Source organism: Mustela nivalis, assembly GCF_964662115.1.
Source record: "Mustela nivalis genome assembly, chromosome: 6".
In the NCBI taxonomy this organism is placed as follows: Eukaryota; Metazoa; Chordata; class Mammalia; order Carnivora; family Mustelidae; genus Mustela; species Mustela nivalis.
This window is the reverse complement of record NC_139025.1, coordinates 42,965,560-42,985,471: the sequence shown is the minus strand read 5'-3', so window position 1 is coordinate 42,985,471 and position 19,912 is coordinate 42,965,560. Positions and strand designations below refer to the sequence as shown.

The 19,912-nt window shown below is 45.3% G+C and overlaps 1 long non-coding RNA gene across 1 annotated transcript; it reads left to right on the top strand.

Annotated features, from left to right (window-relative positions):
* Window positions 1–11,591: 11,591 nt before the first annotated feature.
* LOC309866953 lies at window positions 11,592–17,985 on the top strand. Its single transcript, XR_014312894.1, has 4 exons — window positions 11,592–12,117; window positions 15,195–15,315; window positions 15,973–16,049; window positions 17,113–17,985. It is a non-coding gene; the product is annotated as an uncharacterized lncRNA (long non-coding RNA).
* Window positions 17,986–19,912: the final 1,927 nt, after the last annotated feature.

Here is a 19,912-nt window from a genome sequence, read left to right as displayed (position 1 = left end):
CTCCACACCGTGTCTGGCATGAAGTCGCCATTATTTGATAAACATATTCTCAATGGATGGAAGAATGAATGAGTGCGTGCAAGGGACCCAAGATGGCCCCCTATCACTTACCATAGTTAACAATTCACCCTATCTAACCACATCTACATCCCCAAAATACAAACATAACGTAATATAAAAACAATCTCACAGGATTCAGGTACATTTTAGAGGAAGAAACACTCACACACACCACGAACACCTTTGTCATCACTTGTGCCCCGCCGTCATCATTCCTGAGTCTCTTGTTTTGTAGCCACTGAGTAGCTGGTCCCAACTTGATCCCTTTTTAATGCCTTCCCAGGTGATCCTTTAGGCATAATTTGGATCTGCATAGACTTTCCTTCAGACATTCCTCTAGGGGATAAGGAAGTCCTATCAAGAATTTCAGGTTTCCTCTGAATTTTTAGGATCCCTCAGAACTGGAGTGACAGGCACATAGTCTCCATATTTTCCCTGGGTGCCTATAATAAAAGACCACGCCATCTTGGGAAGCCGGCACCAAGGAGAGTAACTCATCTTGAAAGGCATCTCACGGTGCCAGCAAGCTCTGTTCAGATTTCCTTACCCTCCGTCTGAAACTCCCTCTGCAACTGTGATAATTTTTTTTCCACGACCTGTGTATTCCCCCTGGGGAGATGCTGAGCCCAGCAGGGGGGGCGGGGGGAGGGCAGGACCTCCGTGGGGAGACTGGAGCTGGAGTGGCCATGCTCCCCTCTTTGGCCAGAAAGGCTCAGCACCCTGTACCTGCAGCTGGAAGTCAGATTCTCTCACTAGCTCAAGTGGAGTCTAAAAGCCTTACTATGAAGCATTTGAAACAATTGCAAGTTTGTACATGATCTTTTTTTAATGTAGTTTTCCCTTTAAATGAGAAATTGAGCTCAGAGCAATGTCTGCTACGAGAGTGGTAGTCGCTGACTGAGGTAAGGTTCACTTGCCTTGCTAATAGCCAGGGTTTATCGGTTAGGAGGTTTTTGATTACCAGTAACAGAAATTCTAAATCAAATATCTTTGAACAATAAGAAATGTATTAGCTCACATAACAGAAAGAAAAGAGGTGCATTAAGTTCCCGGGCTGATGAAGTCAGCAGCTCAAAGATATCATCAAGGACCTACGGACTCTTTACTCCATCAGGTTTGGTGTTGGCCTCACCTTTGAGAGCGAGAAGGTTGTAGCAGTCAGTCCCGGGCTTCACACCCAGACCCTGGAATCCAGAGGAAAAAGAAAGACTACCTCTCCCAGTGTTTTCCTCTTAGGAGAAAGGAAACATTTCCCAAAGATCCCCCATCTGACTTTATCTCCTATCTAGAAAAGGGTCTTAGCTTGAAAGTAATCATACTCTAGAAACAAATAATCCCCAGAATGGGAGGGAGACCCGGCTGTAACATCTGTCATCTCATTGATGGTCAAGGTTGATTGGGCTGATCTGGCTGCCTAGTGAGGGTCCCCTTTCTCCCTCATGGCTCCATGTGTGTCCCTCCCAAAGCTGCCCAGTCAGTGGAAGAGGGCAACCTTAGCTGATAGAGGAGGATTTTCCTTCAAAGGTATTCACGTAACTTCAAACAAGTCCTAAAGGTCTAGTTGTAGAAGGTGAGGCCAGTCAAGCTTCTAAGATTCCGGATACATTCAAATGAGGTGCTACATGGGGCAGCCTTTGTCAGGAAGGAAGGAAGGAAGGAAGGAAGGAAGGAAGGAAGGAAGGAAAATAGGGAAGGAGGGAGGAAGGATGGACTCCCCAAATCTCACTGGTTTCACACAGCAAACATTTACTTTTTGTTTCATGCAAAGTCTACTGGGAGTCCAGAGACTTTCCAAGATGGTGATCCGCATGGGTTGGCTCAGAAATCTTGTGACGCCTGCATCTCCAAACATTCTTCCATAATCACTGGAGCAGAGGAAGAGAGGGGTAGAAGGTCTTGTGCAACAGTCTAATGCTAAACCCTGGGGCCGTACTTGTCACTTTCCTTCATGGCCCATCCAACTGCAAGGGGTTGGAGAAGTGTGATCTTCCCATGCCCTAGGGATGGACTTTAAGAACAAAAAAGGGAGGGTGTCAGAAAGTCTCTGTCAGTGTTCCCAACTTTCGAGGGGTGAGAGAGAGGTGAGCAGGCTGATCTAGAGTGGGATGGGTGTTAGGGACTGAACCATATATCTGTTCCAGGTGGTTTGTACACTAAGGAGACAACAGATAAAGCTTTGAGAAATCACAGAACAGGTCATTCTGGAGTGACCATACATTGACTACCCATTCCTCGATTTGATCATCAGAGAAAAGAATGACAATTCCAGTTACCTGTCTTAGAATCTTACTGAAACACACCACCACCCTCTACTTGAAAAGTCCCTTCTGCCTAAACAATTTGAATCGGGAGATACAAAGTTTTTGACATCAGGGTTCATTTGCATTTCACAACTGACTATTTGAGAGTCCATGAAATATGTTTCTTGACCCTGCAGAGCCATCTCTGATAAATTAAAAATCTATTAAATCTCTAGCAATCACACTCAGTCCTGGGTATGAGAAAGCAGTGGGTGGGCAACTTCTGGAAGCTCTAACTTCCTACAAAACTAAATCTAGGACACACCTTAAAAGGGTTTATTCTGTCCCCTCAAGTCCCCCAAATGGGACTGGACTCCTCTTCTCTAAAAGGTAACATCTGCCACATTTTTTAAGACTTCTTTTAGTCCTCTTGCCCATCCAGTGAAAGGAGAACTTTCAAACCTTGCACAAATGGGGAAAAAGGTGAATAAATAAATAGAAATAGAAGCAGCTCCAGACTCTGCTCAAATGGCTCCAGAATCTGGATTTTTTATAAAGTCTCTCGAGCCATCAGGACACAGTGCCAGGCTTCCCATCCCAGCAGTCTGTCAACAGGTAGAGGGCCCCCTATGGACACTGTTTTTTTCTTCACTTGATGGTTACCTTATTGAACAAATAACGAGTCTCATTAGCTTAGGAGGGAAAACAAAGTGATGTTTATTGAGCCTAATAGACTGATAAAGCCAGTTGGCAGCCACTTTATTGTGTCTGAGATTAGTTATTTTGTGTCTTGGTGCTTTTCTGATAAGCTCGATGAGGAGGTCTCCAAAGAAAGCGTGGATACTTCTTGCTGATTTGACTTATTGTAGAATGACTTTTAATGCCACTGAGCCCATCTTTAATATAGTTTTCTTCCTTTTCTTCCTTGCTAGCATTCATGGGTTCATGGGTTGCCCTTTAGAGTAGCAACTGCTAGATGATAGAAACTTGCTTCCACTCTGCTCCTCAGTTTATTCATCTGTGAAATTGAAATAACGATAGTATCTATTGCAAGAGTTTGTTAAAAAGGAAACAAGAAAGAACAGAGAACCCAGCAGCAGAGCCACACAAATATGCTCACCTGAATTTTAACAAAGATGCAAGGGAAATTGAATAGAAGAAAATAGTCTTTTCAAGTTTGCTGGTGTCACTGGACATCCTTTGGCTGTGGGGTACAGGGGAGGTCCTCCCTTATTTTCACATCGCATACAAAAATTAACTCAAAATGGACCTTGGCCTAAAATAAAACTTTTGGAAGCTAACGTAAGGAAGAAATCTTTAGGATCTTAGACTAGGCAAGGAGTTCTTATACTTGACACCAAAAGCACGATCCATAAAAAGAAAAATTGATAAATGGGACTTCATCAAAATTTTAAAGTTTGCTCTGCACAAAACCCTGTTAAGACAATGAAAGACCAAGCTGCAGAGTGGGAGCAAATATCCCCATAAAGACTAGGATCAGGGCGCCTGACTGGCTCATCCTGTAGAGTGTGTGACTCTTGATCTTGGGTTGTTGGTTCAAGCCCCACCTTGGGTATAAAGATTATTTAAAAAATAAATAAATAAACTTCTTTTTAAAAAAAGACTAGTATCTACAATATATAAAACTCAAAAACTCAAAACTCAACAGTAAAGAAAAATCCAATAGAAAATGAACAAAAGACATGAAGAGATGTTTCATCCAAAAATATGTAGAAATGATAATAAGCACATGGAAGTATGTTCACCATCATTAGGGAAATGTAAAAAAAAAAACTACAATGAAATATCAGTATACATCTACCAGAAAGACTAATATAAAAAATAGTGACAACATCAAATGCTGGTGAAGATGTGGGAAAACTGAATCACTCATATGGTCCTCGTGGGAATATAAAACAGTCTGGCAATTGCTTAAGAAACCCAACATGTGGAGCGCCTGGGTGGCTCAGTGGGTTAAGCCGCTGCCTTCAGCTCAGGTCATGACCTCAGGGTCCTGGGATCGAGTCCCGCATCGGGCTCTCTGCTCGGCAGGGAGCCTGCTTTCTCCTCTCTCTCTGCCTGCCTCTCTGCCTACTTGTGATCTCTCTCTGTCAAATAAATAAATAAAATCTTAAAAAAAAAAAAAGAAAGAAAGAAAGAAAAAAAGAAACCCAACATGCAACTTCCATACAACCCAATAACTACTCCTAGGCATTCACTCCAGAGAAATAAAGACCTATGTTCACACCCAAACCTATATGGGAATGTTTACTTGTAACAGCCTAAAGTTGGAAACCATGTAGATGTCCTTGCCCAGATGAATGGTTAGACACATGGTGGCACATCCATACCATGGACTAGTACTCAGCACTGAAGAGGCATGAACTTCATTGACACATGAAACAATCTGGGTGAATCTCCAGAAAAAACCCACAAAAGATAATGTGCTGCATAATTCCACTTACATGAAAAACAAATTTATAGGAATGGAGAACAGACTAGGGGTTGTTAGGGGTTAAGAAGGGGAAGGGCTGAGAGGGAAGTAGGTGTGTCTATAGAAGGCCAACAGGAGGGTCCCAGTGGTGATGGAAATACTGTGTATCTCAACTGGACGGATGTCAATATCCTGGTTCTGACACTGTTCCATGGTTCTGCCGGATATTACCACTGGGAGAAACTGGGTAAAGGAGACACGGGCTCTCTCGCATTTCCTACAATTACGTGGGAATCTACAATTATCTCCAACTAAAAAGGTGATATCCATGACAGATGCATAGTAAGTCTTTAATAGATTTTAGCTATTCTTGATTGCCCTTTCTGCAGTCCCTTGGTACAACTTCTATTTTGTCCCTCTCTCCCTTCTGAAATACCATGCGGGGACAGCACTGTGGTGACGGAGGGCCAGCCAGAGTCACCCTCAACTTCCAGTCATAACTGACCATTATGAATCTGCTCTACAACATCAGGCAAGATAAAATCTTCCTCGAGCCTTATTTCCTTCATCGGGAATTTGAGGGTAATAATCTCCCTCTATCCTCATCGAAGGGCTTTTAGGTTTGTTTGTTTGCTTGTTTAAGAATCAGAGGATGTATGGAGGGGGGAAAGCTTTGAAAACTGTTAAGTGCTACAAAAATGCTTCTCACTGAACATACATTTATTAAATACCTCGTACTCATCTAACTACGGCTATTACTAATAAATATGACCACTTACTCGCTTGCAACCCTTGTTGGAATTTGGCATGCAAATTTCCTGAGTGTTGCTCATTTGCATTGGAAAAAAGGAAAGAGGTGGGAGGCCTTTTGAAGCCTTTTGAAAATTGAGCTCAGGGGGGGATGAATTCTTATCACTGGGCCCAAGGTATAATTGATTTTCTACACAATGGCTCACAGGTGCTACATTTAACACCCTGAGTAGTAGGAGGATGGAAATGTATCCCAAGGTGCAGCTTTAACTTAAAATATCTACATAGCCAGCCCTTTCACTCTGGGGAAGGCTGAGAAGCCTGGGGGGGCTGGAGTACCCCATCTTCCTATTAGTTGTCTGAACATGCTGATGGAGGCACCTGCTCCTTACTTACTTCTCATCCCACTCAGAGAATTGGGCCTCCGGTTTCTGATTTTCAGTGGCCAGATGCCAACAGCCCCTCTTTTCAGGCCTGGATCCCAAGGTTAGAGAAGAACACAGGGCAAGCCCACCATGAAATACATATTAATATTATAACAACCCTTTCAGAGTTCGCTGTTGCTATGTCAACAAAGCAGCTGGGGAAATTGGGTCTTTGGGAAATTGGGAAATGAGGTCGGCTTTGGCAACGTGGCAAATGTTTCCTTCTCTCAGAACAATTGGTCTGTGACACCAGCCAGCCTTTTCCAACCTACCCTTTCTCCTGCTTATTTATGGGAAAAATTGAGAAGCAAAACAATAGTCATTAAGATTTGGGGTTGGGGGCACTTGAGTGGCTCAGTTGGTTAAGCGTCTGCCTTCGGCTCAGGTCATGATCTCAGGGTCTTGGGATCGAGTCCCACATCCGGCTCCCTCTCCCCTTTCTCACTCATTTATGTTCGTTTCTCAGTCCCAAACTGGATTCCACTGGACTGAACATTGGGTACATTCTGTACCCACCCCTGCAACTTTGGGTAAATTACTGGCTTCATCTCAGTCTTAATTAACTCGTCTTAATGAAATAAAGGCATATTCATAGGACCAGCTACATAATTTGGGGACTCAATAGGAGATAAAAATGCAGGGCCCCTTATTCAAAAACTAGGAATTTCAGTATGGCGACAGCAGAACATTAAACCAAGCACAGTGCCTTTCATAGTGCCTTCACCTGTGTGAAGATCCAGGTCTCAGACCCATGAAACTAGTCCTATACCTCAGTTATGACTCTTGGCTTCCAAATGAGAGAAACCAAATCATCCTCATACCTCAGAAAGATAATTTATTGGGTGGTTACTGTAGTATCATGGAAGTTAAGGGAGAGTTGAACAAATGAGGGGCCATCACCAACCCTGGTGAAAAAGCAAAGCCCAGACCGTTCCTGAGTTTTCTGTCTTATAGCTTCAGCCACCAGAGAGACTTACTGACTTGCTCCCCTGGCCTCCTAAATGTGCCCTTGGGAAGGGCCTCCCCAGCCTAGGTTAGGCTCCCAGTCAACTCTGAATGGGAGCCCTGCTGAATGTCAGAATACTGGTAGAGGCCCCGCAAGTAACCCCACAGCTGTCCTTGGTGCTGTAAGAACAGAGATAGCTCCCACCTCAGTGCTGCTACAGCCCTGTTGGTAGCAGGGGCCTAGAGAGAGGTAGAGATGAGACTCCTGGGGCCACATTGGATAGTCATGAAGCCCAGCCGCCATGCTGTCTCCCAAGAGAAGGGTTGGCTCTTGCATCCGCCATCTGTGGACTAGAGTCTGTGATCTCAGAGTTTTCTTATAGCCCTAAAATTCTGGAGTATTTCTTCTCTGTTCATGCTCAGCCCCCAAATCAACTTTTAGGAAGCCTTCATGTGTAGGGATAATTTATTTCATTCAATGGATGTTGGAGAAATGTGATTAAATCTTTTAAAATTAAATGGATGTATTTGGAATACACAAGAGTAATGCTCTAGCTTAAGCAATTCTGAAGAGAATCCTGTGGTAAAGCAGACTCTTATTTAAATTGAATAGCCACTCAGCTTCTTAGCAAATCTGAATTTTTATCTAGAATGCTTTGCTTAAGAGAGCAAAGGCTCCGACTTGGAAAGACCACCGCTGAGAAGGGGATAGGTCTGCAGAGGGCAGAAAAATGTACCAACCGGCCTCACTCTATCCCGCTCCCGCCTGAGTGACAGTGGAGAATTTTGTTTCACCTGGACATCCTTGGGTGCGTTGTCCCCTTTCAGGATTCCCGAGCGTTTATTCTAGTTTATCCTAGGGCGATTGCTGTTGTCGTTGTTAACTTTTTGATGTAGTATGAGGAGGGGACAAGTAAGAGTGACAGAGCTTTAGGCCACTGCTGTCCAACATGGTAGCCATTAGCCACATGTGGCTGTGGAGCCCCTGAGAGGTAGCCAGACTGCACTGGACTGAATCGGGAAAGGCTGTACGTGTAAAAGACACACTGGATTTTGAAGACCCTGTATGATAAAAGAACGTAAAATATCTCAATATTATTATGTAATAATAGTTGAAATGATCTTTTTTTCTGTACATTCAGGCAGATAAAGTGTATTATTAAAATTTCACCTTTTCCTTTCCACTTTTCATGTTTATTTATTTTTTATTTTTTAATTTTTTTAGTATCTTATTTTTAAGTGATCTCTAGACCCAACTTGGGGCTTGAGCTTACAACCACAAGATCCAGAGTCACATGCTCGACCAACTGACCCAGCCAAGTGCCCCCCTCTTTTTACCTTTTTTTTTTTTGTATCAAGTAGACTCCTTGCCCAGCATGGCACCCAACATGGGGCTTGGACTCATGACCCTGAAATCAAGGCCTGAGCTTTAATCAAGTGTCAGATGCTTGACCAACTGAGCCACCCAGATGCCCCTCCTTTTGCTTTTTAGTGTTGCTCCTAAGAAATGCAAAGTTCTTGGGAGGTCTTGTATTCTGTTTCTGTTGGACAGAGCATCTCTAGAGCCCGCTGTCCCACGGTGGTCCCGGGTGTGGTCATGACGCCTCATTTGTTAAAGCTTTCCCAGAGCGGAAGATGGAAGCAGCTCAGAGGTAAAACAGGTGAGTGAGATTTGTTCTGCGTCAGGGCTAGGCTAACAGCGGTGTCTGCTCTCCCAGTTCTGGGCTCAGCCTTTAAGTTTCCAGCCTATGGTTTCTCCTTCCTTCTTCTAGAGCCTCAAACCAGCATAGAAGAAATCGCATCCCCTCTCTGGAGAGCGGGACTGCATGGGAGAGAGGGAACCCTCTGAGCCCAGCCTGCCCAATGTCTATGCTGAGGCATCAGGACATCCAAGTGATGTTCTCTTGGATTCCTCAGACCAGACCAGCTACCAGCCCCACTGATACCAAGTATCCCAGCTGTACTACTGGAACAAACAAATCACCCAGCTGAACCTGCTCAGATTCTTGATCCAAGAATTTATAATAAAAATAAAATTGGTCAATGTTATAAGCCACCAAGTGTTTAGTGGTTTATGAGGCAGTATTAGTTAACAGGACAACCTACAAATCATCCACTGTTGGCTCATGTTTGCAAAAAGACACCAGCGCTCTGGTCAAATATTCATTCTGTCACTCACCATGCCTTCAAGAACACAAGGGTCTTGAAAAGGAAGCAGTAGAGAGGAAGGGATATTAAGGCCAGTTGGTACCGAGTCCTGAACTCCAGGCTAAGGAATTGGATTTTATTCACTAGCAGTAGAGAGAGAGAGCCACTAAGTGATTTGAACAGGGAGTAATGTGATCAGAGTTGTGGTTTAGAAACATTACTTAACAGCGTTGTGCAAAATGGGTTGGAGAAGGGAAAGATTAGGAGAAGGCTGATTAGATCATCCAAAATCCAACATCTCAGATAAAAAGCAAATTGTCAGAATCCAACGTAGGGACAAAGGAAAGTTCCTGCACTTTGCAGGTAGGAGACTTTGAGCCCTGGGGAACACATGAGAACATTTAGGGCTGCTTGTGTCACAGTGACAGGTGGACATTCCTAGCATTGGGTGGGCAGGGTCAGAAACGTTCAATGACCTGCAATGAGAAGACAGTCCCACAAAATGAAGGACTGTCTTACCCACTACGCCCTGTTGAATGATACGGGTAGATAGGACACTCTATGAGAGGCTGAGTCAACAGAGCTCAGTACATGATCAAAGGGAGGAGGGCAGAGGGGGAGATGTGAGTGGATGGCCTTGCGGAGGTTTCTACATCTGATAACTGGTATCATAGACAGATGGAAATTCAGGGAGAGGAGCCAGCACGGGCGGAAGCCACAGAGATGGGGTGCTCGTGAGGCCTCCAGCTGGAGGTGTCTCATAGACAGCTGAGTGGGTGTAGGGACCCACTCAGAAGACAGGTCATTGCTGCCCGTTTTGTAAAGCCAGAAGCTCGCTGTCCCACCTATGGTCTCCACCAGTCTATAGGGTCCGCAGACCCTTGCTTTAGGTCTCCCTCCTCCAGCGGGCTCTACTCTGGCCTGGGTCTGGCTTTAGCACATAGTGATCGTCAAGGCCCAGAAGGCTAAGGGGAAGGGGTCTTCCTTCATGAGGGGAAGAGCTCTCCGAAAGGAAGAAAAGAACATTCCAGGGAAACACAAGCTTCTCCCTCTTGTGCTCTTCCTCGAGTCTATTCGAAGCTAAAGCCTGGGACTCATCTTGTGCCTACTCTCTTCTTAAGGACTGGTGAGAAGCAGCCCACCCCATTTCACTGGGGGCCCACGTCAGATCCGAGCCTGCCCACTGCTTCAATCTGTTCCCTCTCCTGCCCCTCCGGCCTGGGCCAAAAGCCTTGTTTCCTGTGTGAAAAAGAAAACAGTGGGAGGGTCTATTGTCATGACTGAGGTGCATTCCCTGGCATGGAGATTTGAGGGCCCGGAGCAGCTGAGCCACACCTTTGCTCCCCCAGGGGCAGTATTTGAAAGTGACGTCACCCTAATACCGGATTCAAATTCACACCTTTTAACCTTAACAATCATCTGAGATCCGTATCCAGTTTGATTCGGCTAAGATGCCTTGATATTCTAAATTATTTGTCTGCCTGGCACGGCAAATAAACATTTGTGAAATTCATTTCAAAAGATGTTAACACTGGTGAAACCCACGTGCCCCCAGAGGGATTATACAAATTTCCATGTCAAATATTTGAGGCAAAGCACTTGTAGAGAAACAGTGTTTTTTTGTGTTTTGATGCCTTTCATTTCCATAAACTAGATTACTTTCTGAAATTACTTTCACACAGAGAACAGTTTCTATTGAATTCCAGTCAGTGAACTCCTCCGAGTGTGAGGTGAATAAAATATCTCGGGGCTGTGGGGCTTCCTTGATGCATACGCACCCGTGTTGTGTAAGGAAGGGGAACCAAGTTGAGATGTTATCTTTAGAGAGCTCATGTACCCAGATCTGCTGTCTTACGGTAATTGCTAAACAACCAATTCATTTAGAGCCTAACAAGGAAGCTCTAGGGCTTTCTCTTTCCTCCCCCTCATCTCTCCTACCTGGCTAACAATGACTCCAGCTCTGTTGTTAACTGGAGATTTGCTGGCAGGCAGCTGCTTGCTACTGCGAGGTTCTCCAACAGTCAAGTTTTATCTGCCTCTTGCAAACACTGATTCTGCCAAAAAAATTCTCACAAAAAAATTTGATCCGAGGAAACATTGTCCTATTGTCCTAGTTCTGTCAAGCCCATAAAATTAAAATGGACGTACTTTTCTTAAAGGGGAAAAGAGAGAGGAAGAGAGAGAGGGAAAGTAGTTGAAGGCCCAAGGAGAAAAAAGCCACTGAGTTAAATGTTACTTGAAACAAACAGGCATTTCCTGTAGGTGTGGGCTCTGAGCTGCTGTGTGGCTACCGAACAGGCATTCCTGTGGGGGTCGGGGGTGGGGACAAAGGGGACAATCTCTCTTTAGATAAAGCCACTAGAAGGTCTTATCTTCCAGGGCTAGTAAGGAGAGCTCTCAGATTTGGGGGAAGACATTTCTTAGCAAATCTAACCTTGACCAAGTTTCAAATGACCAAGTGATTAGCACATGAGCGTTCCAGGGCAGCCAGGGTGTGGCCCTGTAAACAGTTGTTGCCTGGGCGCTCCCACAGGAGAGGGAGGGAGAATGCACGGGAAAGGCCTAGAGCAGGGAGGGCTGGGTTTTTTTGTTTTTGTTTTATCCGGAGAAGCAGAGGTGAAAAGAACAGTTTCCAGATTGACTCCTCCAAGTGGGAGCCACTGGAGGGTGTAAACCGAAGGGCCAGCTGATGTGATTTGCTTCTTTATAGTCAGATCACCCTGGCTGCCAAGTTTAGGGTAGACCGAAAGGAGAAAGGATTAGAAGCTGGTTGGAACTGCGAAAACGAGATATGATGGTGGTTTAGAGCAGAGTGGTGATGGAAGAGATGCTGAGGAGAAACAGTGAGGAGAAACAGTACAACAGTGAAATCCAGTTGAATTCTGGATTTATTTGAAGGCGAATCAATCCTTTCGGGATATGGGGCTCATATCCCAAAATCTGATATTTCGGGATATAAGGAAGAGTAAGGGATGACCCCAATTTGTTGTCCTGAGTAGCTGGGACAATGAAGTTGCCACTGACTTGCATGGAGAAGGCTGTCAATAGAAACCAAGGCTGGGACATTCAGTCTTCATTTTGAGATGTCTGTTGGACTTCCGGGTGGAAAAGTCAGGTAGGCAGAGGGCATGATTTATCAATTCAAGAGTCATCTATTTACAGGTGTTTTTTTAAAGCCTTGAACTGGATGAGATCACCAAGGAGGTGAAGATGAAGATAAAAAGAGGTCCTGGGGCACGTCAACATTGGGCATATTTGCAGCTTATCAAACTAATTACAAATGCAAAATAAGCTAACTTTGTATAGAAAAAAAAAAATTAGCTATCTGATCCCTTCATGGGCCCAGAAGGATTGAAACACAGGATGTGTACATTATCAAGGAGACAAGGCAAGGTCACTAGGAAATAATGACATCCAAGGGGCTGGGAGGGACAGGGGGTGATAGCTATCACCTTCGGAGCATACTGGCCCAGGAAGGGGAGGGTGTAACAAAGCTCACGATGCAGATGTCACTACGGAGTTGACAGAAGGCAAATAGGAACAGACCGAAGCCCAAGGAACTATCCCTCTTTGCACATTTTCTTTGGACTCCTGTTCCTCCTCACTCTTCACTGCCCTCACCCGCAACCTTCCAGGCGGTGCAGGTGCCCACACGTGTGCACATTCCCCTTTTCTCACGAGGAAGAGACCGGAGACACTAGACTCCGCAGGGCTGGCCTGGACTCCTATTCCCCCTCCACTCACCTCTTCCTTTCTTCTTCATCTCCCTGCTACCGCCCAGCATTTCACCAAGTCTGTTTACTGTCCTAGCCACTGGCTTGGAAACCCCATGAGGATGGCGACTTAATCCGTAGTGCCTGGAACTGTCCTTAGGATACAGCAGGCGCTCAATAAATACATACTCATGAAATGGGTGATGTGCTAAAAGGCAGTGAGGGTTAGCGATGCCAACACCTACTAGTTTTTTTCATCAGCCATCCTAGCCTCACTTTTCTGAACTCTGGAATGGAAATCCTATCTACCGATAAGTTGTGAGAATTAAAATTAAATGAGATTATGGACATTGGGGAGGGTATGTGCTATGGTGAGTGCTGTGAAGGGTGTAAACCTGGTGATTCACAGACCTGTACCCCTGGGGATAAAAATATATTATATGTTTACAAAAAATTAAAAATTAAAAAAAAGTCAGTTTTTCACTGATAATAAAAAAAAATCTGTAACAATTTCACAGAAAAAAAAATTAAATGAGATTATTTTTGTAAAGTGCCTGGTCTATAATGGCCATCCAAGAGAAGTTTTCTCCCTACCGCTCCTCCCCTTTGGTCCCAAGAGAGTGAAGGTAGAGAGTCCCAACTCTGATGTCCCCAATGCAAACTAGCTTCCAGGATGGTGGGTTCTCTCCGGCGTCTTAGCTTCATATGGAGGAAAGTTCTAAATGTCAGAGAGTGAATGTTAATGATTAAGAACTGCATTTTTTAAAAAAGATTTTATTTCTTTATTTGACAGAGAGAGAGAGAGATCACAAATAGAGAGGCAGGCAGAGAGAGTGGGGAAAGCAGGCTCCCTGCTGAGCAGTGAGCGCAATGCGGGGCTCGGGCTCGATCCCAGGATCCTGGGATCATGACCTGAGCCAAAGGCAGAGGCTTTAACCCACTGAGCCACCCAAGTGCCCCAAGAACTGCATGTTATAAAATGCTCTCATAACATGAAAATAGCAGGATTACCAAAAACTACATCAGAAAAGAACCAGATAACATTTTCTCAATGAAAACTTGGCTCATAGTAAACACTGGATAACATTCATTCATCAACATTGATTCATTCATCAATGAATGGGACAGTGAGAGCAATTAAAATTGAACCTAAAAGTAAAGGCTCTACTACAACTTGCCCTTGATTATCAATACATTTCATCCTAATGAAAGTAGCCTACACTGCATTTTCAAGTGCTCTCATTTGCCAGAGGAATTCCCTTTGATCACACACTAAAATGCAAAATTTACATTTCTGCATTGAAAAAAAATTTCCATTCGATTCCAAATATCTTTAATTTTCCCAGCAAAGATGTTAATTTCTTAGTAAGTTGGCATGAGATTTAAGCACTTCAAACATCCCTCATTCTCCCCAGTCCTTTTTTATGCTTTCTACACTGTACAGAAGTTGTTTCTTTCTACTTGTAAGATCCTCATGAGTGCCCAGGGAAGTTCTGGGCACAGAATAAATAAACGGAAATGATGCCAAGAGGAAGGTTATGATGTTTGCCATCAATAAGTGAGTAACGGCGTGCTCAGGATAGGCTGTGGGCAAAGCTCCTGAAGGCTCAGTCCCAGAAGGGTAGTTTGAAGTCATCTTGGAGAAGTTGTTCTTGGCGCTGGAACCCCCAGAAGATTGGGGTGGGCCAGAACTCTTCTTTGAAGTAACTTCTCCCGGGTCAAATGGACTGAATGACTGTGATTCAAAGTCTATCAAAAGGAAAAAAAATTAAATCTTCTTCTTGGCTTGAGACATCCATGCCAGATTTCTGCCTGCAGCAAATTTTCGTGGACAAGCCGGGCGACAGTGAACATATGGGTGTGCTACGGAAGATAGCAGCCAGTGGGAGGCCTCTACCGAGGCAGCTTCTGCTGAGACTCGGCTGAGGGGCCCATCCAGGAACTAGTGCTCAGCCTGACCATGGTCCCACCAACCCCTCCCCCCCAACTCCACCCCCAACCACTCGTACCCCTGCCTTCACTTCTTAGGCTTTGAGTCTGCTCTGCACCGGGACAGGCTTTCCAGGAAAAACAGGAAAGTGTTTGCCATTTGCCGAGAGGGTCTGTGACTGTAGGCCTTGACTCTGATGCTCAGGAGAACTTGGAACAACCCGAGAACTGATGTTTTTGTGCGGAACAGGGCTGGAGAGGGCAGAGGTAGGGCGAGGATCTGAGCAGCCTCCAACTTTACAGGCACTGGGCTCGCTTCCCTTTCTGCCTCAGTTAGGACCAGGAGCCAGGGCATTCCAGAGGCTCCCCAAGGGGCAGGACACATCTGATGTGTGACCCTGGAACCTTGGGACCCCTCCCAAGGCATCCGTTCTGGGAAGTGGGGCTGGAACACTTGGCCTGGCTCCATCACTGACAGCCTTCTGGGGTGGCTGTGGTTTGAGGGCTACAGGGCACTAACAGCTTTCCTGTGCTCATTTTTGTTTCATAGGTGCAACCCATCTCTGAGGCAACAATTACTCTCACACGGATGAGGAAACCAAACTCATGGAGACTTTGAGGTACAATTACTCTCACACGGATGAGGAAACCAAACTCATGGAGACTTTGAGGTACAATTACTCTCACACGGATGAGGAAACCAAACTCATGGAGACTTTGAGGTACTGTCTGCACTCAAGTAGCTAGTAAGAGGCAGAAAATCCTGGAATCAAAACACAACGCCAAATTCAGGCTCTCCATGCATTTTCTGCCTTGTAGATTGTTCTCTTCCCTTCTAGCCGGTGAGGAAACGACCGACCGGCTGGGCTTACTCATGGAGAAAGCCTTGCTGGGTCATCCAGTCGCCTCTGCACCGTCTCCCCAACCCCCACCTTGAGATGTAGTAAACCCAAAGGAAAACACAACTGCAGCTTTGCATTATGCTCTTTAAAGAAAGCAAACTTGATCTTTGCGGATTCAGTGCCAATTCCTAGGACATTGGTGGTCCTCACCCAAATTAGCTCACGGGAAGCCACTGCAGCTTGTCCTTGCTCGATATTATATATAATTATGATTTATACTTAGCTTTGGTGGAATTGGATAAGGGCCCTAGAGGGACACAAATACAGACCTTAATGCCACCTGGCCTTTGCCATTCTTAAGGGAAAACAAGGCTATGGGAGCTCTCCTCCACAACCTTGTGAGCGGCTGCCTGGCTAATCTTTATGGCCAGGGATGTTGACTTTATCTGGGTTATTAGTTAACTAGATTGGTTTTCTCCTTTCTAGTGTCCCATGGATGACTCTGGTTGCTTTGTATGGACTGATGACCACCTGTTGAGAGACAGACGACCTACAGACAGCATGTAAACTATCTTTTTTCTGATTATGCTAACACGGGCAGCTGGAGAAACCTTAGACCCCTCTGATGTCTGATTTTTGTGGTCACATAGAAAGCTCTCTTGACAGAGCCTCAAAGGTCACCTTCATCCCCAGGTGAACAGAGCACCCCATAAGTCCAAATAAAATCAGTTCCTAGCAAACGAACAGTTAGTACTTTACTGACTCAAAATATCTTCCAAAACACCTGGGAACTTGACTGATGGAAGATAGCAGTCCCCAACCGACCATTCTCTCCCCAGGTGGGATTAGGCCTTGCAGTACTGCTCAATAAGGCTCACACTCCTGGCAGCCACATTAGCTCTGGAGGGACATTTTCACCTCAATCCCCTCCATCTGTCTACCCCCTTCACCAGCTGACCCATGCCCCTCCCCCATAGCCACACCAGCACAGACATCCATCTTCACCTGTGCCTTCTCCTGATGCTTCCTCACCTCTCTCCCTCCCTTCCCTTCCTCATCACACACCACCCCTCAGGCTTGGAAGCAAGACCTTCCTGCTTCTGGGGGGGTATTCACCAGGCTCTTTCTTGGGAGACGAAACACTGTTTTAGAGTCACGTCAGGAAAGAAATATTTGAGAGCTGGAGTCTTACTCCAGCCCCTTGCAAAAAAATATTTACGCTCGCGTGAAGAAAGGCAAGCAGCCACTCAACCACACACTAAGGGCCTCTGTTCTTGCCTGTGCTCCCACCACCTAGAGAAGGAACCCAGCTGGCCGGGGAGCTCCTGGTCCAGAGGAGGCCTCCTGGCTAGTGAAGGTGCTACAGAGGGGGCTGCCTGCCATTTTTGGGAGCCAAGCAAGGCCTCTTCTCCAGGGCCTCTCAGGCCAGGGTGACCTGGGAGACAATACTGGGGTGGCATCTCCCCCACCTCCCTGGGGAACCAGGTCAGCCAACCCCGCCCCCCATCTGCCCATGTGGGGTTAATGCACCTCCCCCAGGAACTTCCTGGCTGGGCCTTCCCAGGAGGCACGTGGCCAGCCTCGACACACGGCATCACATTTGGAAGCTTTGGTTCTGTTTTTCAGGTGCTTAATGCTTTGTGAAAACAAATACCTGGAGAAAGCAAAGTTTTCTCGGGGATGCAAATAACCATGGATGTGCTTTGTTTTGTAAAGACGGCTGAACACTGCTGGTTGCCTGAATGGCTTTATTACATGTGTGAGCCATCGGAAATGCCGCCGCACTCCCAGTCAACAGGGGCGATCTGTAACCACAAACTCGGTGACAGAAAGACAAATGAGGAAATCTCAGGACCCAGTGAGGCCTAATTAGTATCCATACAGGAAACTCTCCAGTAACCTGGCAGTTTGCAGCCGGGGGAGGACACGCGCGGCATTGTCTTAACCACAAGTTCATCAAACGCGTAATTAGCCACCGGCCACCAGCCACCTTTGCAAACTGGGTCTGAGCTGCTGCCAATCCCAGACCGGCCGGCGGGTGTCTCTTAACAGAAGGCTAGGTAGATGTACAAACACTGTGCTCTCCAGCAGGGCCAAATAGCCAGGCCTGTCTGGCTTTTTGACGTGGTGGACTCACAATATTTTCCCCTGTGTTAATGAATTTGGATTTCAGGGGTCGGTTCCCCTCAAGTTACCTCTGAAAGAAGAAAGCCCAGGGCATCACTTTCTGTCAGAGTTGAGGGACTGCTATGGAGAGAGTTGGCCTGTAGAGGATGACCTTGGTTCAGACAATTAGTTTCCATCGTCGAGAGGCATCAAACACTTCCAACAAAGAGAGATATTAGAAGCCTGGCACTTCTAACCTTCCACATCCAGCATGGTGAGAAAGGCCTCGGGATCCCCACCTTCCCATTTCAGCACTGCAGAAAGAATTAACTGGAAAATATTGTCTCTGCAAATAAAAAATAATAGTACATCCAATTAAGCATGACCAATAAAGATTAAAGTGTGTGGCTTTTCTTTCTGGACATATCTGTCAATTCACTCTAGGGCCAATATAGACTATTTCTCTCAGGAGGTGAGATTACAAAGGAAGAAAAATGTTCTCGGAGCTCAGTTGGTAATTAATCTTTGCATATGACTTCCTCATAGTTCCCATTAATTATCAATATTCAATCATGCATTAAAAATGGATTTTTTCTTTGACAGAATTTAGCTGTTTATAAGACTTACTGTATCAAACTAACTTCTAATATAATCACAGAGCTTGGCCTTGCAAACCTTCATTACATTTTTACAAATCCTTTAGCGGAAGTTCCCATACAAACACATTAATAATAGCCAATTCGGCAAAATCAACATGCAAAAAACAATACCAAAAGCAAACATAAGCATATCAACCAGCTGCAATGTGTGGCCTTTATTTGGATTCCGATTCACACAAACTGGATTTTTTTTTCTTTTAAATTATGATATTTTGAGATGATTGGAAATTGGACATTGACTGGATATTGTTAAGAAACATTATGAATGTTTAGGCATGATAACTGTACTGTGGTCATGTTTAAATGTTCATGGATAATATGGTGTCGAGATTTGCTTCAAATTAATAGGGGAAGGGGTGACTATAGGTAAGACACTATTGACCATTAATTGAAAAATGCATGTGGAAGTTTTTTATGTCTTCTCAGCCAGGTATTACAGGAAAAAAAAGGCAAAGTATATGAAGTCGACACAAGGATTGTTTTTCTAAAGATTATCAAGTAACAATCACTTAATAATATCAACAGCCACTTCTTTCTGAGGATGACAACTCTAAACCGGAGGAGTCAAACCAAAGACCTGCTGATTGAACCGGGCTTGCCCTTCTGCTTTGTCAAGAATCTGAACTGTTTACTAACACAGCAATTTCTTAACTAACATAAAATCAGGATCTTCTGCCAGATTCCTGGCTTCTTTTGAAAAGTCACAAGATTGGGGCACCTGGGTGGCTCAGTCAATTAGATGTCTGCCTTTGGCTCAGGTCATGATCTCAGGGTCCTGGGATCGAGGCCCATGTCAGGCTCTCTGCTCAGTGGAGAGTCTGCTTCTCTCTCTCCCTCTGCCCCCCACCACTTGAGTGCTCTCTCTCTCTCAAATAAATAAATAAAATCTTTAAAAACAGAAAAGAAAAGGAAACTCACTGCTTCAGCAACCCCAGGCCCATGTCCCTACTTAGCTGCAGTTGTTGGTAGCTGAACAGAGGCTGCCCTAGTGGATGGGGTAGCACTACTGGGTGTCAGCCCCTATCGCACCCACTGGACTCATTGCCGTTATGGATAGACCGGGCTTTGGCCCTCACTCTTAGAATAGTCCTCCAGGCATGCCTGGGTGGCTCAGTCAGCTAAGCTTCTGCCTTTGGCTCAGGTCATGATCCCAGGGTCCTGGGATCGAATCCTCCATCAGGCTCCCTTCTCAGTGGGGAGCTTTTCAGCAAATACAACGAGCCACCCACATTTGCAAACCAAGCCATTGTTTACCGGACAGGGCATGACTCTCTCTAGGGCTACAAAGGACCTAATAGACCATCTAGCCTGATTTAGCTACAAATTAGACTCCCCAGGGGCGTTAAAAATTTTCAAAGTACAAACTTCATTGGAGGCCTTTAAATCAGACTCTTGGGGGTGACATGTAAATCCACCTGGCCCTTTTATGAGCCTAGCCTTAGGCCTACATGGGCTCCACCAGTGAGCAGCCTTCAATGCCTGTGATTGCCTAGATAAGCCCCAGACTTCTCCTGCCTTCACAGAGCCTTCCACTGTTCGTGCTTCAAAAACGTCTTCTGCCTGCTAAAATCCGTTCAGCTCTTCAAATGCCACCTCCTCCCTAGGCCTTCCCTGATCTAATTTCCCAAGCAAGGCGTTTCCCCTTCTCCTGATGCACCACA